A 14,395-nucleotide genomic window follows, 5' to 3' on the forward strand; every position below is an offset into this window, starting at 1 on the left:
AATAAAGCAAAAATTAACATACTTATATATCGTATTCAATATTATACTCTAAAAAAATGTATGTACAGTTAGGGCCAGAAATATTTGGACAGTGACACAAGTTTTGTTATTTTAGCTGTTTACAAAAACATGTTCAGAAATACAATTATATATATATATATAATATGGGCTGAAAGTGCACACTCCCAGCTGCAATATGAGAGTTTCCACATCGTATTCAATATATCGTATTCAATATTATACTCTAAAAAAATGTATGTATGTATATATATATATATATATATATATATATATATGTATATATATATATATATATATATATGTGTGTGTGATGCAAGCTAAAATTAAGTGATAAAAGTGGCAAAGTGTACCCCAAAGTAAAAAAATGGGACAAAAGTGAAGCTTAAGGCCTCATGTCTATGGGCAAAATACATTTAGCAAATCCGCGTAGGTCTCCCGCAGGACAAATTGCCCATAGGAAATCCTCGAACATCCGCAGTTAATTAAATAGCCGCGGATGGTATTTTTAGTGATTAGCGAATGGCATGTGCAGGAATAAAACCGCAGCATGTTCCATTTTATCACGGATCACGTGCGGTTGGCATGTATTGCTATGGGTTGAGGGAGATCCGCAGTGCATCCGCAAATACACTTGCGGATGCACTACGGATTTGGAGAGGGAGAAAGAACTTGAAGGTGGTGAAAAGTTACAAAAACAACTCCAGCGGCGGTGGTTATTTTGAAGAGAAAACATCAGAGCCTAGGAAGAGGTTTACAGACTGTATGGCACCAAAAAATTAGTGGCCTTCATGGAGGACTATCCCTGTCTTTGGAATCCTTCAGATGAGGGTTATAAAGAGAAATAAGAGAGAGCTTGCCTGGGAGGAATCGGCCACACTGTTGTATGAAAGAGAATGAACATCTAGCCATGTGGAAAAAAAGAAAAATACGTGCAAGTACCAATAATCAACCTGTGTTCACCCTTCACCCACTTCAACCACAAAGTGAAAAACATCTTTGTAACTTTTTTTTTTGTATGATGGATTGTACTCTTGTTCAGGAAGTGTTAGGCTTTTGCATTCAGCTAACCGCTGTTTATTCTCTTAATTTAAAAAAATGCAAAAGAAAAAACAAATAAAAAGTAGCATACGATATATAGTAGTTTGTCTACTGACAGTTTCTCGGTTTTTGTTTTGGTTGTAATACTTTGACGTTATATTATTATGTACATTTCACCTTCAGTTAGTTTTTCTGTTTTGCTAATATGTCGTGTCGTTCCTTCCAAACATTTTTAAGAGTTTTTGACTTTCACTTTGAATGTCATTATCAATATTGAAAAAAAAACCTTGAAATTTAATGAAATTGAAATTTTCCCATCGAGTAGGAGATGTACCGCAGGACAGGCCTACGCAGCGCTTTGTCTCAGCAGTTCTGGTAATGATACCAAAACTGAGTGGGAGGCAGAAATAAATTCTGACAGTGGCAACTCTAATTCTACTGCTAGTCCTATGATGAGTTGTCAGGGCCAAGTAGTGCGATGCCTCCCGCAACTTGGGATTCTTGTGGATGTATTTTCCCTGCAATAACCCTAATTTGTAGCGACTCCCAAGTGTTAGCCCTGACCTACCATCAAGGCCAGAGGCGCTACCATTTCTCTGTCTGATTGCAGACATTCCTGCTAGAAATAGGCAGTTAGAAGAGGCTGCTTCTCACCACAATGGAAAAGGGGTATTAGACTAAATATGACAGTCTTTTCCTCTCGGTGGGCTTTATTACTATAGGTACTATGCTATAGCTACGAATCCCTATATCAGATGGGATAAGCTATCCGATTCTTTATCAGTAGGATAAGACTGCCTTGGATACTACATAGGCTGTCATCATATAGGAGCTATATCATAATACGCATTCCTATACTTCCCTCTGAGATCAGAAAAATATTGAGTGCTGGCATGCTGCATTTAAGCCACACTCTAATATAAGGATACTGATCTCTGAGATAAGAAAGCTCTATTGTTTCATATATGTCGGGGATAACAAAAGTTCCCTACATTAATATCAATCCAAGGACTTAAGACTCAAACTCAAGAGCTGACATCATGTTATAATACTCATGGTACTATGCTAAAAAATCTCCTGATGGCCCGCTATCATCAAGCGGAGAAACGCGTCGAGACTGTAACACTGATCAAGATATTGGATGCTTGAATGTATCAACTAAAGATAAAAAAGTACCATCCAAAATTGTGAAGAAACCACAAACACATTTTTGGCCTAGCCATCTGTATGACTGACGAAATCAACAAAAGACCGAAATAAGTAGAATCACCTACTATTTATCATAAACAGGCGTCTACTTGAAATTCCCTCCCTGTGATGACAAAAAAACGTTTGGGAAACATGAGTAAATTGACAGATGAGAAGCCATAACAATCATCTGCGACTCATGTGTTTTCTGAAGGTATGACTATCCCCACGTATTTAGTGAACCTTTTTACATCTTTATGCAAGGTTTAATCCTATAGTGTGGGATATATACCACTGTCGCCCAATAATACAAACAGACACTGGGCGGATGGACCTACAGTGACTTGTTAGTAAATCACTAACAGGGAAGGGTACATAGCAAACTATTGACATCCGGAGTTCTGAGCTTATGAACGGTTTTAGACTTATTAGCCTACCACATTGCCCTATCCTCTATATAACCTACTAGTTCCCTCTTTTGCTCATCAAGAAGAGGTAAAAAGTAGAGGCAGCAAGTGGTAGTAAGTCTCTTTTTGAGACTTGTACACCTTCAAAAAAACTTGGAGGTTTATGTGTAGTGCCCTATCTTGTGCTTACTGTTTTTCAATAAATTATAATAAAAAGAATCGTTTTTATAATTTGCTGTCTAAACTGTGAACGACTCCCAAGTGTTAATGCAGATGTTGATAATTTTGCCCCCGTTTGATTTTTTTTAAATGCATGCATCAATAATGAAGTCATAAAATTAATTGTCCACCAGACCAACATCTATGCTAGACAATTTATTGCATGGCACTCCACTTCTGACTATGCACCCCCACAAGTGTCCCACATATAAAAAAAAAATTAATGGATTTAGTGAAAAAAATCCTCCATCCACTCATACTGGTCTACCCCGAAACCGATTTGAAACACTAACGTATATTTTTATATGAATGATTAAATAAATGGAGGCTTCTAATTTTCCTGCTGAAAGAATTCTTTCAAATATTGGCATCAATGGAAAAATTGTTTGGGAGCTAACAGTGCCATTCTTGCACAAAGGGGTGCCATTTGGGATTCTGATCAGTAAGTGGCGTGTTTTCCTGGGAACTTGTCAGATGGAACCTGATAACGTGTGTGCGGTAGGTAATTCAGGCCGCCGTAGTTCTGCATAATGTTTGCTGGGCTGACATGGGTTGGACTGCAGGAGGTCAAATTGCAACATCTTCCAAGGTTTTTGCAGTCGATGAGACAACACAGGATAGACCAGCTGGGGTCGTGGACATCTTGACTGACTACTTCCTGTTCCCCAAGGGAGAGGTCCCATGGCAGATGAACTGACATGTTCTAAACTGTCCAAACCGTGCCATTTTTTAAATTTTTTTTTACCGACTTTCTGATATATTTATTTTTTTTAGTTTGGGACTCGCAAGTTTGGCCAAAATATTGACCAATACCTCATTACCTATTTGTTTTTCCAAATAAATGTCTTGGTTTTTCCTTGCATTATATGGTGCTGTATAAGGACATCCCCACTAATGCTCATTTACACGTGACGACAGTAAATGATTATTGTTCAGAATCCCTCGTTCCCGGGGAATTCTGAACAATATCGTCCAATGTATATGTATGCTCTGGCTGCACTCTGATATTCGCTACTGTGTAATAGCACAGGACCAAGTATCACTGGGACGCACTGTCGGGCAGCATTTGCTCAACAGCTCGCCCATGTAAACCGAGGATTATCCATCCGGCATGGGGAATCTCCTTTTCTGCTTCCAAGATCGTATAAAATTAGACACTGTACTTCTAAAAAGGAAGGGGGTTTGGCTTTGCTTAACCCTGTGACATTCTATGGTATCACAGATGCAACATTTTAGAAGACGGGAACAGGATTAGACAAAAGATGATAGCTTTCAGTTGCTAAAGTGGTATTTTTTGAAGAAGTGCACCTGTTTAATGCTCTAGACATGCGTGAAGTTTGGTGGAAGACTTGTGGGGACTGAAGGGTGTACACAATATATGCTATTTGGTGCACCCTTTGGCTACCAAAACTAAATAAAAGTTCGGTTCTGCAAATGTGTTGTGGGCTTCAGCATTTTCACGTTGCCTGTTGCCTGTAAGAATGAACCGCCTAATTCCCGCAGTAGAAGCTCGGCCACCACTATGGGATACGCGGCATCGGCACTATCGCAATACCCACAAAAAGGACGCCTTGTGGCGGGAAGTCGCAAAAGCTACACATGAAAATCAGTGGCGCTCTGCAACTCCTGCATTGCAGGAGCAAGCAGGATTCGGTACGTACATTTAAATAGTATTGTCCCCTTCCATGTTTGCTTTGTCGGCAATGTATTAACTGATGGTACTTTGCGCTGTGAACAGCGATGTTCTCCACGGACACACCATTGTTCGTCGTTTGCAGCATTGCCGTAACCACTAAGCTCTTGTTATTTAACTATTAGAGATGAGCGAACGTACTCGGTAAGGCCGATTTCGCAATCGAGCACCGCGATTTTTGAGTACTTCACTACTCGGGTGAAAAGATTCGGCAGTCGCCGGGGGGCGGGGCGTGGCAGCGCGGAACAGGGGGGAGCTCTCTCCCTCCCCCCCCACTCCTCTCTGCAACCCTCCGCTCACCCACGGCGCCCCCCTAATCTTTTCACCCGAGTAGTGAAGTACTCGAAAATCGCGGTGCTTGATTGAGAAATCGGCCTTACCGAATACGTTCGCTCATCTCTATTAACTATCCATTTTGTACAGTTAATGCGAAGGCACGGCGCATCCGTTGCAACAGTGAGTGCACTGAAATCGAACATAATTGCTAATTATGCAGCTTGTTCTTAACATTCATGTGCTAGCTTCGGCTAGTGTACACAGTTGTAATGTTGTGAAAATATTAACGTTTGAAGTAGATTTTACACATTTTTCTGCAATAATTTAGCATTTAAACTCTGCTAATTAATAGCATAAGCTTCAACTATTGAACTGCTTTAACTTTTCCACAGTCATCTCGGTGCAGCGCCGTTGGAAATCCGCTAGAGATCAATACCGGCGAGAAGCACGGCTGGCCCAGACCTCAGCTAACGCTTGCAAAAAACCATACAAGTATTCCCATCTGCTTGGCTTTCTTGACATACTAATGGATGTTGGCCTGTAAGTATTGCATTAGTCTTACTTTGTACTATCGCATCTTTTCCTTAACTAAACTCTTAGGCTATGTTCACTTGGGGCGTATTCCCGACGGAAATCCACCGGGAGAACTGCCGCAGTTTAAGCCGTGGCGGCTTTGAAGCAACCCGGCTGCTCGCTTTTCCTTTGCGGCCGGCGCTCCATAGAGGAGAGCGCGGCCGCGATGAAAATAAGCAAAAAAGAAAAGTAAATAGACATGCTGCATCTTCTGATACCGCGGCTGCGGTGGCTGCAGCCGCGGTTTCAGCCGGACTTACCGCAGCGGATTGGCCGTCCCGTGTGGACGAGATTTGGCTGGCTAATCCCGAGATTAGCGGCCTGTGTGAGCCCAGCCTTAGTGATGCTCCCTATGTCTTCTTAGTCTGGCCAAATGCTATGGTTTACCATCTTAACAAGGTTGCTGTTCTCATTTTGTTTTATTAGTTAGCCGCTATGCTGCTGCAGCTTTGCGCCTTTTCTTTTTTCCTATAGTCACATTTGCAATTGTCACGGCCCCCCGTATTATGTAATTGGGGCCCAGATAGCGAACACACAAGTCGGCTATGTAATTTTGTTGCGAGGAATGGCAGCGATACATTCGCACGACATGCATTGCACAATTTTTGCGCATCACATATTACAGAACAGCAGGGGAAAATCCTCGACACTTGTGAGAAAGGTTTAGACTGCTGCTGCAGGTCTTTTGCAGCTCCAAAAAGTTCACTGTTGAAATCTAAATGCGCAGCTTCGCAAAGTTTGCTTAACCGTTTAAGGGCGAGGACACACGAGCGTCGTCGTATTCGCGCCGCAGCGTGTGCGGCGTAAAAACGTTTTGACGGTCGTATATTTCGGCGATTTTTTTTTAATTTTTACATGCTGTATTGCCAGAACACACGAGCGTCGAAGCGTAAACGATAATACGTCGTCTAGCGATTAAGCGACACAAGGCTGTTTCGAATTATGCAGTAATGCTGTTGGGCGGAGCATTGTGAAACCATCTAAAGAACAGCTCTTTGTTAATCTGCCGAACTTTATACCCACAAGAGAGTTCTTCTGTGTAGGTGTGAGTTTGTTCTGGTTTTGGAAGAATATGTTTACAGTGACACGGGAAGAGGCAGCCATAGCCTGGCTGGTGCATCGCCGCTTCTGTTCAAGGCGTAGAAGACGGCGCATTTTGGCCGCAAGTGATACTGCTCCTCCAAGTTTGGCGCCCAACGCCGCTGCTAGAATTGCTCACGAGCGGCGATATTGGGTTCACCCGATTATGCAGTCAGCGCACGCTTCGGGTTATTTCATCGAACTGTATGCTGCTCTTCGACAGTATCCCGAACAGTTTCAACAGTTTTGTAGACTAACAGTTTCTGCTTTTGACGAGCTTCTGAGTGGAACAGAGTCTTCGCTAATACGGCACGACACTACTATGCGAGATTCAATTCGACCTGAAGAAAGGCTACTTATAACACTAAGGTAAATATTTGCTCCATGTAACTCCCACGCTTTGAACGTGGTTGTACATTTTGTATTGCTGACAGTGCATCCATCAATGCTGTAAGGTGACACACTTCTAGCACATGTTAGTCTTTGATTTTGTTTTGGTTTGCGGCAATTTTTATCATCAGAAGTGCTATTACATCTAATGTTGCAAAGTATTGCACATGTTAAACTACTATGCTGTACGGTACGTATTGCTATGCCATGCATACTTGTATGTTGGTGTATTCAAGATAGTACAAAAGCAGAAGCTTTGTTTGGTATCAAGTCTGCCATGCACACCGTTAATTGTAAAGTGTTGCGTGAAAAGGATCAATCTGTCCCACTGTAAAGTCGGACCAAAGTGACCAATAAAATACAGTGTTATTGCTGTTTCACTTATGAGTACTGTTAATTGCGTTCACAGTAGTAGTCGTATTGCAGACATGTGTAGTCTTATTCCCCGACGACATAAGGCCCAAGGGCATTGCATTAACTATTAAATCTTTCAAAGCCGACAGTCAAACTGTCTATGTTTTACTGAACTACTATAGCACATCCCATAGTGATCTTATGCAGTGGGCTATGTTTATTTCTAAATTAAAAAACAGTACCATTCTTATAATTGCCCAACAGCGTGTGTTTTTTTTCTTTTTTTTTTTTTTGCACCATCTCAGCAGTCCTAACTCAATGAGTCACTTTTTTGGAAATAAAACATAGGATTTTATGGCAATGTTACTGAACAATTGTAGATAGCGCTACAATAAAACATGTAATCCTAGAATCTATGAATCATAAACTGTATTGTTCCCTTTTTAGTACTTTCGAGGAGACTTGCAATGCCAATTTGGGAACGTATGTTTGAACCTTTGTGTACTTACAGCCTTTTTACTGTACATCATGCAGTGTTAATTTTTTTCATTCTCTTTTGTTTGTCTTATAGGTTTCTGGCAACTGGTAATTCCTATGCGTCCTTAAAATTCACATTTCAACGTGGCCGTTCAACCATAGGAAAAATAGTTGCTGAAACATGCATCGCAGTATGGGAGTACCTTCTTCCAATAGTCATGGCCCCTCCATCGCAGCATGATTGACATGAAGTTGCGAGTGCCTTCTGGGAGAGGGCCAATTTTCCAAATTGTTTGGGGGCTCTGGACGGCAAACATAGACGTGTTCGAAAGCCTCCCAACTCAGGGTCCCGATACTTCAACTATCGGCATTTTTTTTCTGTGGTCCTTCTTGCCGTAGCCGATAGCAATTACTGCTTCCGCATTGTTGACATTGGTGCCTATGGTAGTGCTGCTGATGCTCGCATCTTCAGCGCATCCAGAATGAGTAGGAGGCTTTCGGCCGCCCAGCTATCCCTGCCAGAACCATGTGCGCTTCCTGGTATGCCAGATACCAAACTGCCTTTTGTTTTCGTTGCTGATCAGGGATTTGGCCTTGCCAATCGTGTCCTGCGGCCCTTCGCTCGTCGGGGCATCACGACCAGGAAGCAGGTTTTTAATTATCGCCTTACACGTGCCAGGCGCTACGTAGAATGTGCGTTTGGATTGCTAGCCAGTCGCTGGCGTGTCTTTCACACCTCTATGCAACTGGCGCCTGTGCATGTGTGTGCTGTAATTAAGGCAGCCGTGGTCCTGCATAATTACTGTAGGCGCTGTAATGTTGTTTGGGATGCTGCTGAGGGTACCTCAGATGACCTCATAGGACATCTTCGGCTAATGCAGTCTCATCGGGCTGCCTCGTCTGCTGTGCGAGTGTGAGAGCAATTTGCAGATTTTTTTCTAACTCCGCATGGACACGTTCCCTGGCAGCTGGACCATGTACAAGGAGGCAGTTGAGTAGCCCTTCCCTTGCAGCATTTTTTTTTTTAAGCCTAAGCCTTGAATTTTTTTAGCTTCATTGGCAATTTTTACTCAAAAGATAGGGACTCGCAAGCACCGAGGATCCTTGATGCGGGTTGCGAGCTTAACATAATGCTCCACAGCAGTCCCGCTCCACAGCAGTCCCGCTCTGCTGCAGGCCGCCTGCAAATATCTAAGCATTGCGCTATGTGGCTCATTATGGAACTAATACCTCGGTTTTCAACTACAGCAAAGTAAGTAGCAGAACGCTACAGCTGTATGTATCTAAAGTCAAATGATAAATCAAAAATGTAAACTGTGTGCCAAAGCTTTATCCATAATCCTTATAATTAATGCACTTGTTATTATGTAGTCAAGCTCTAACAATGCCATAATATGTGTTTGTAAACTAGTGGCGTGCTTGGTCAATAACTAAGGTGGATGAGTTACTAATTATGTCTTTGTTTTTATATAGTGTTGGGATTTTCTGCACCATTGATGACGACCGGACTCATTCAACGCTCACAAATTTCTGCTTTGGAAATGATCCTGAACCAATTTATCAATTATTAACATAATTGCTTTCTAGCAATAGTTGTACTGCACATTATCGTCTTTTACATGTTCTCGTGATAGCCATGCAGTGGTACACAACTTTTCAAATGTGCCCAACGACTAGGCGTTAAATTGAAATGCAGATGCAGTAGAGCGGTGGTAAAGCAACATGGGGAGGTATTTTATTGGCCATGCTGGTACGTTTATGCGCCTTACATATTACTTAACATTCAACTCTCATTGTGCCAGCTATAGTCTAACGGTCCACTTGGGTGAACATTTTTCAAAATGTTAGTACACTATATGTTCTTTGTTTATATGACTATGAACCATCTTGATGCATTTGCCAAGGCCAGTTGAACACATCCATGGATAGGTAAACCTAACACTCCCAGCGTTGGTTTGGCGTTTTGCCACAGAGTTTATTTTTTTGCTAGTCGGATAGCAATGTTAATGAAGGGCATATGCTGTTGCCTTTTTTTTTTTATTTTTTTTTAAAGACGTACTTTTCTCTTTGCATTTTGGTCTATTATTTGCTGCCGGCATTTGAAAGCATTAATCATTTTGTTGGCAATCCTCCACCCATTCACAACTACCCGTTTACACTGTTCCATCGCTGTCAGAATTACACAGCCACAAAATTAATGGCGCAACAGAAGATAACACCATTGCAGTAGTGTCATAATTCTTGGCATGTGGCACAACATTTTCATTATGCACCAAGTTTATTTTTATTGTTGTCTCCAAAAAAATTTTCAAAATTGCTTGCCTATGCTATCACGTAAACTACCGATTTACAACTTTGAGGGCAGATATCTAGTCCTGGCATTTCTTGTGGATTTATACGGGAACTTTTAAACCACTGTGCATTACTTCTATTATTTTGTAAGTTGTTTTTCATAAATGAGACACAATATAAATGTATTCGCAATACAAATTATTGTCAATTTAAAAAAAAAAAAAAAAAAAACTACTTTGTCAATTACCAATTTGTCCACAGTTGCTTTAACTGTTGTTTTAATTCCTAAACCATTATATTTTTAATGTACTTATCAATGTTTTGTAAATTATGTTGATATTTCTGCTTTTTAAATAAAGTCGCACAGTAGCAGAGTTTGCTGAAACAGCAGCATTGCAATTCATTGCACTAACTAATCACAATAATCATAAAAATTCTGCATGTGGTGGTCTGCAATTGTTGTATAACGTAAATGTGCACGCTTGGCCTTTGTACAAATGCATTAGGGCCTGCTTTATTGGCCACAACGGCGCTATGTTCCAATATCTTTTCAGCAATTGGACACTCGATTGCTTCTGCACGACAGCCAATTGCTGTTATAGTCACGCCAACCACACACAACTTTTGAGATACTCTGGTCCTTTTTTTACCCAGGTGTTCAGACTCTGAAAGAATGTGTAGTGGAGTGTATTGGCACATAGACCAAAAATTTAATATTTAAGTTTAATTGACAACTGCATTTTTTTTTAAAATAAATCGACCAGTGTTTTTGTGTTTTTTTAAATTTTTTTATTTTTTTCAATGAATTGGACTTACCAACTGTTCATTGAGTAGTATGTAACATGGAGTAATCAAAACCTGTTTTTTCTCCACAGCTGTTACTGTAAATGTTATTTGTTACAAATGTTTTGCACAAACTGCACCCTTTACAGACAAATGTCAAGGATTACTTAATTCTAAGTTCGAGGCGATGACAAAAATGACGTTTTATAAAACATGTATTATGTTATGCAATTAGTTAAAAACGTTGCTGTTCTAATTCTTATTTTTCCTTCTTTTCTTTAGGATTAACTACCCAAAAAAAAAAAATTTTTTGAGTTTGGTTACATAACACTTAAAGCGCTTATAAGGACACATGTTCTTACGAATAATAAAAAATGGTTTTAATGACTTGAATTATTAATTGTTACACGTTAGATCGTGGTATTTAAATGCTAACTTTGAACTCCCTTTAGATTTTTTATTGCCGCTAAAATACACTTGAGTCGCTCAAACAACCATCCATTGAAAACAAATATTGGTGTATTGATCCCAACAAAAGTCATGCAGTAACTAATGTTGTAAAAGGCACACATTAGCACTGCTCCACTTTGGCATGCTACCAAAACTAAATATCGTATTAAGGTTACAGGATGTTAAATACATAGTGGCGCCACAAAAACACCTCCTCATCTTTCATATTCATTTTAGTGCAAAATTCTACTTAATGATTGCGCTGAACCAACGTTCCAATTATTGTTGGACATCAAAACTACTATTTCTATATTTGACCACGGTTTATCCCTTCAATGCATGGCTGGAACATTATAGTGTCTAAACACTACGGGTCATGGGTTCAAAGAGATTGGATCACATTGGCAACGGTGAAACTCCTTTAGTTGTCATCCCGCTGAACTCACAGGTTATCTACGGAACTACTATCTCTAAACCTACTATCTTAATTGAAAGTATAGGTTACAGACCAAAGTCAGCCATAATAATGCAGACTGCGTGTATGTTGGGAAGGAGCAGTAAATGTGAAATGCAGAAAGAAAGATAACATAGCACAGAAACTGCCCGTGTTAACAAAATGGTTTTGTTTCTTTTTTTTTGTCGGTCATGCACTGCTGTATTTGCAGCATAACTGTGACTGTAAGTTCTCGTATTAAAATTATGTTAAACACTGCATATTGCACAGTGTAAAACTTAAAATGTAACACATCAATATTTTAAAACAGTAACTAACTACCTCCTTTAAAAACAAAAAAACTACAAACGCGTGCCGATTGTCTCCTGCCGCCAGGCCTCCAACTCAGCAATACGCTGTAGTGCGTCCGCGACTTGATGCTGAGAAGCTAATAGCGACAATTAAGTCGTGACCTGTAATTGCAGTACCGTGGTTTGGCATCAACCTCGGATCTGAAAGAAGGAAAAAAGCGGATGAAAGATGGGGAGTTAAAAACAATTTTAATATCAAAGGATTTGCTATGATAAAACTAGTAGAACCAAATTACTGAGTAAGTTCACCTCTTCTGTAAACATTTTACAGCCTATCAGTTTCCCAAAAATTCTAGAGTGTGCAATGAGGCCCTTAAACATTTATGCAGCATGTAATACGTTTCCTATATCAATTATATTTACAAAATTCCTTCTGGAAACGTGCAATTATAAATTGTTACAAACAGACATCAATAACAACCCATTTTCTTTATTTGCAATGTACGAGCTGTAGCTTAGACTATTGTGTAGGCTTTTGGGAGACAATCTCATCGTGCACATTTGCAAAGCTGCATCTTTTATAAGTAAATGACAACGGTTAAAACATGTTATCTTTTAATTAAATGTTGATGTCCCCCAACGCACTAACTACATAGGCATTTGTAATATTTTGACAGTTTACGCGCAGTTCCAGCACCCCATAGTTTATGAAAATCTTCTTTTCAAAATTTCATGTGTCAAAACCTTAAGGGGGCTACAAATTGCAGCATATCTGCCCTGCAAGTTCCCAAATGGGAAATGTCGAAAAGGAATGTGACAAAACACATGCGTCTCATTTGGTGGCAAGTTACACACAGCGTTATACATTTTACAACCCTCAAAGTTTTGCAAATGTGCAGCAACCGTTTAACCCTTTCCAATCCACTGTCTGACCTCTGAAGACATTATGATTTAAGGCTGTACAGCTCCGATATTGAAAGATGTCTGTCGGGGTTCTCTTACTGAATATTGCCAGCCTCTGCTGTCAGAGCCTATCCAACGTGTCACCTCATGCAGTACTGGCTTTAGCCAGCATATAGCGCCATTGTATAACAGCAGAAAAAGAGTAAGCCCCCTAGGATAACCAGGATACAAATTGGATTGGAAAGGGTTAATAACTATTGATCGCTTGTGCTATCATTCCACATCCAAAAAAAAAAATTTAGTTGTGTATTCACTTTATACACCTTCCAGCACAAACATAACATCAAGCTGTCATGGCATTGCCAAGGTTGCTACCTGCATGCCATCAACACTCAAAATGTCTACGTTAGCGTCAAGTAGGGATGTTGTTATACTAACCGTAAATTTCCAGGATGGAAAATTGTAACGTTACCGTTAGTGGGTGATATTAGATAAATACTGTTGTATTTTAGACAGATTGTATATATAAGTTTGTATATTTTTGAATAAAAAACATTGCTTCCAAATGAATACTACACCCTTGTGTAGTAGCAGTAGTTTTGGACATTTCAACTTTGTGCCTCAAACCTTTTACACAGAGATATGTTGGTAATGGGCTATGTGTGAGGGTGCGTTCACACGAGCGTCGCCGTTTAAGCGCTGCAGCGTGTGCGACGTAAATGCGATCTGTCGGTCGTATTTTCCGGCGGACGTTTCCCGTTGTGTCGCCCGTACACACGAGCGTCGCAGCGTTTACGAAAATACGTCGGAAAGAAATGTTATCCTGCAAGCTGTGATGCATTACTGGTTAATGATGTGGCCCAACCCCTTGCCTTCTCACTTGTATTTACTCTGTTCATCACTTCACACTGTCTGATCTTTGCAGCAAGAGACACTGCGTTCACATTGTCTCTTTGCTTGTAATACTGACAATATGCTCCCCATAAGCAGACAGGATGCTGCAGCTGCATGGCTCTTTCATCGCCGTTTTTGCAGCAGGCGTAGAAGACTCCGGAGTGTTCCTGCAGTGAACCATGTGTTGGGGCAGAATGGCGAACCAAACCGGCGGCGGAGGAGAGCAAGGCAGCGGCGCTACTGGGTGCACCCGATGATGTTGTCGGCACATAGCCACGATTATTTCCAACACATGTATGGAGGTTTGCGTTGTTACCCAGAGCAGTTCGAGCTTTTTTGCAGGCTCTCAATCGTACAGTTTGACTGCCTGCTGGAGGGTACCACGTGCGCTTCCAGGTACGACAGAGCCGGCCATTCCTTTTGTTTTTGTGGCTGATCTTGGCTTTGGCTTGTCAAATAATGTTATGCGTCCCTTTGCTCGCAGAAGCATTGACACCAGGAAGCAGGTTTTTAATTATCGGCTTACACGTGCAAGGCGTTTTGTGGAGTGCGCTTTTGGATTGCTGTGCAGCCGCTGGAGGGTGCTTCACACTTCCATTCAACTGACGCCTGC

This window comes from Eleutherodactylus coqui, chromosome 1 (assembly GCF_035609145.1).
Source record: "Eleutherodactylus coqui strain aEleCoq1 chromosome 1, aEleCoq1.hap1, whole genome shotgun sequence".
NCBI lineage: Eukaryota > Metazoa > Chordata > Amphibia > Anura > Eleutherodactylidae > Eleutherodactylus > Eleutherodactylus coqui.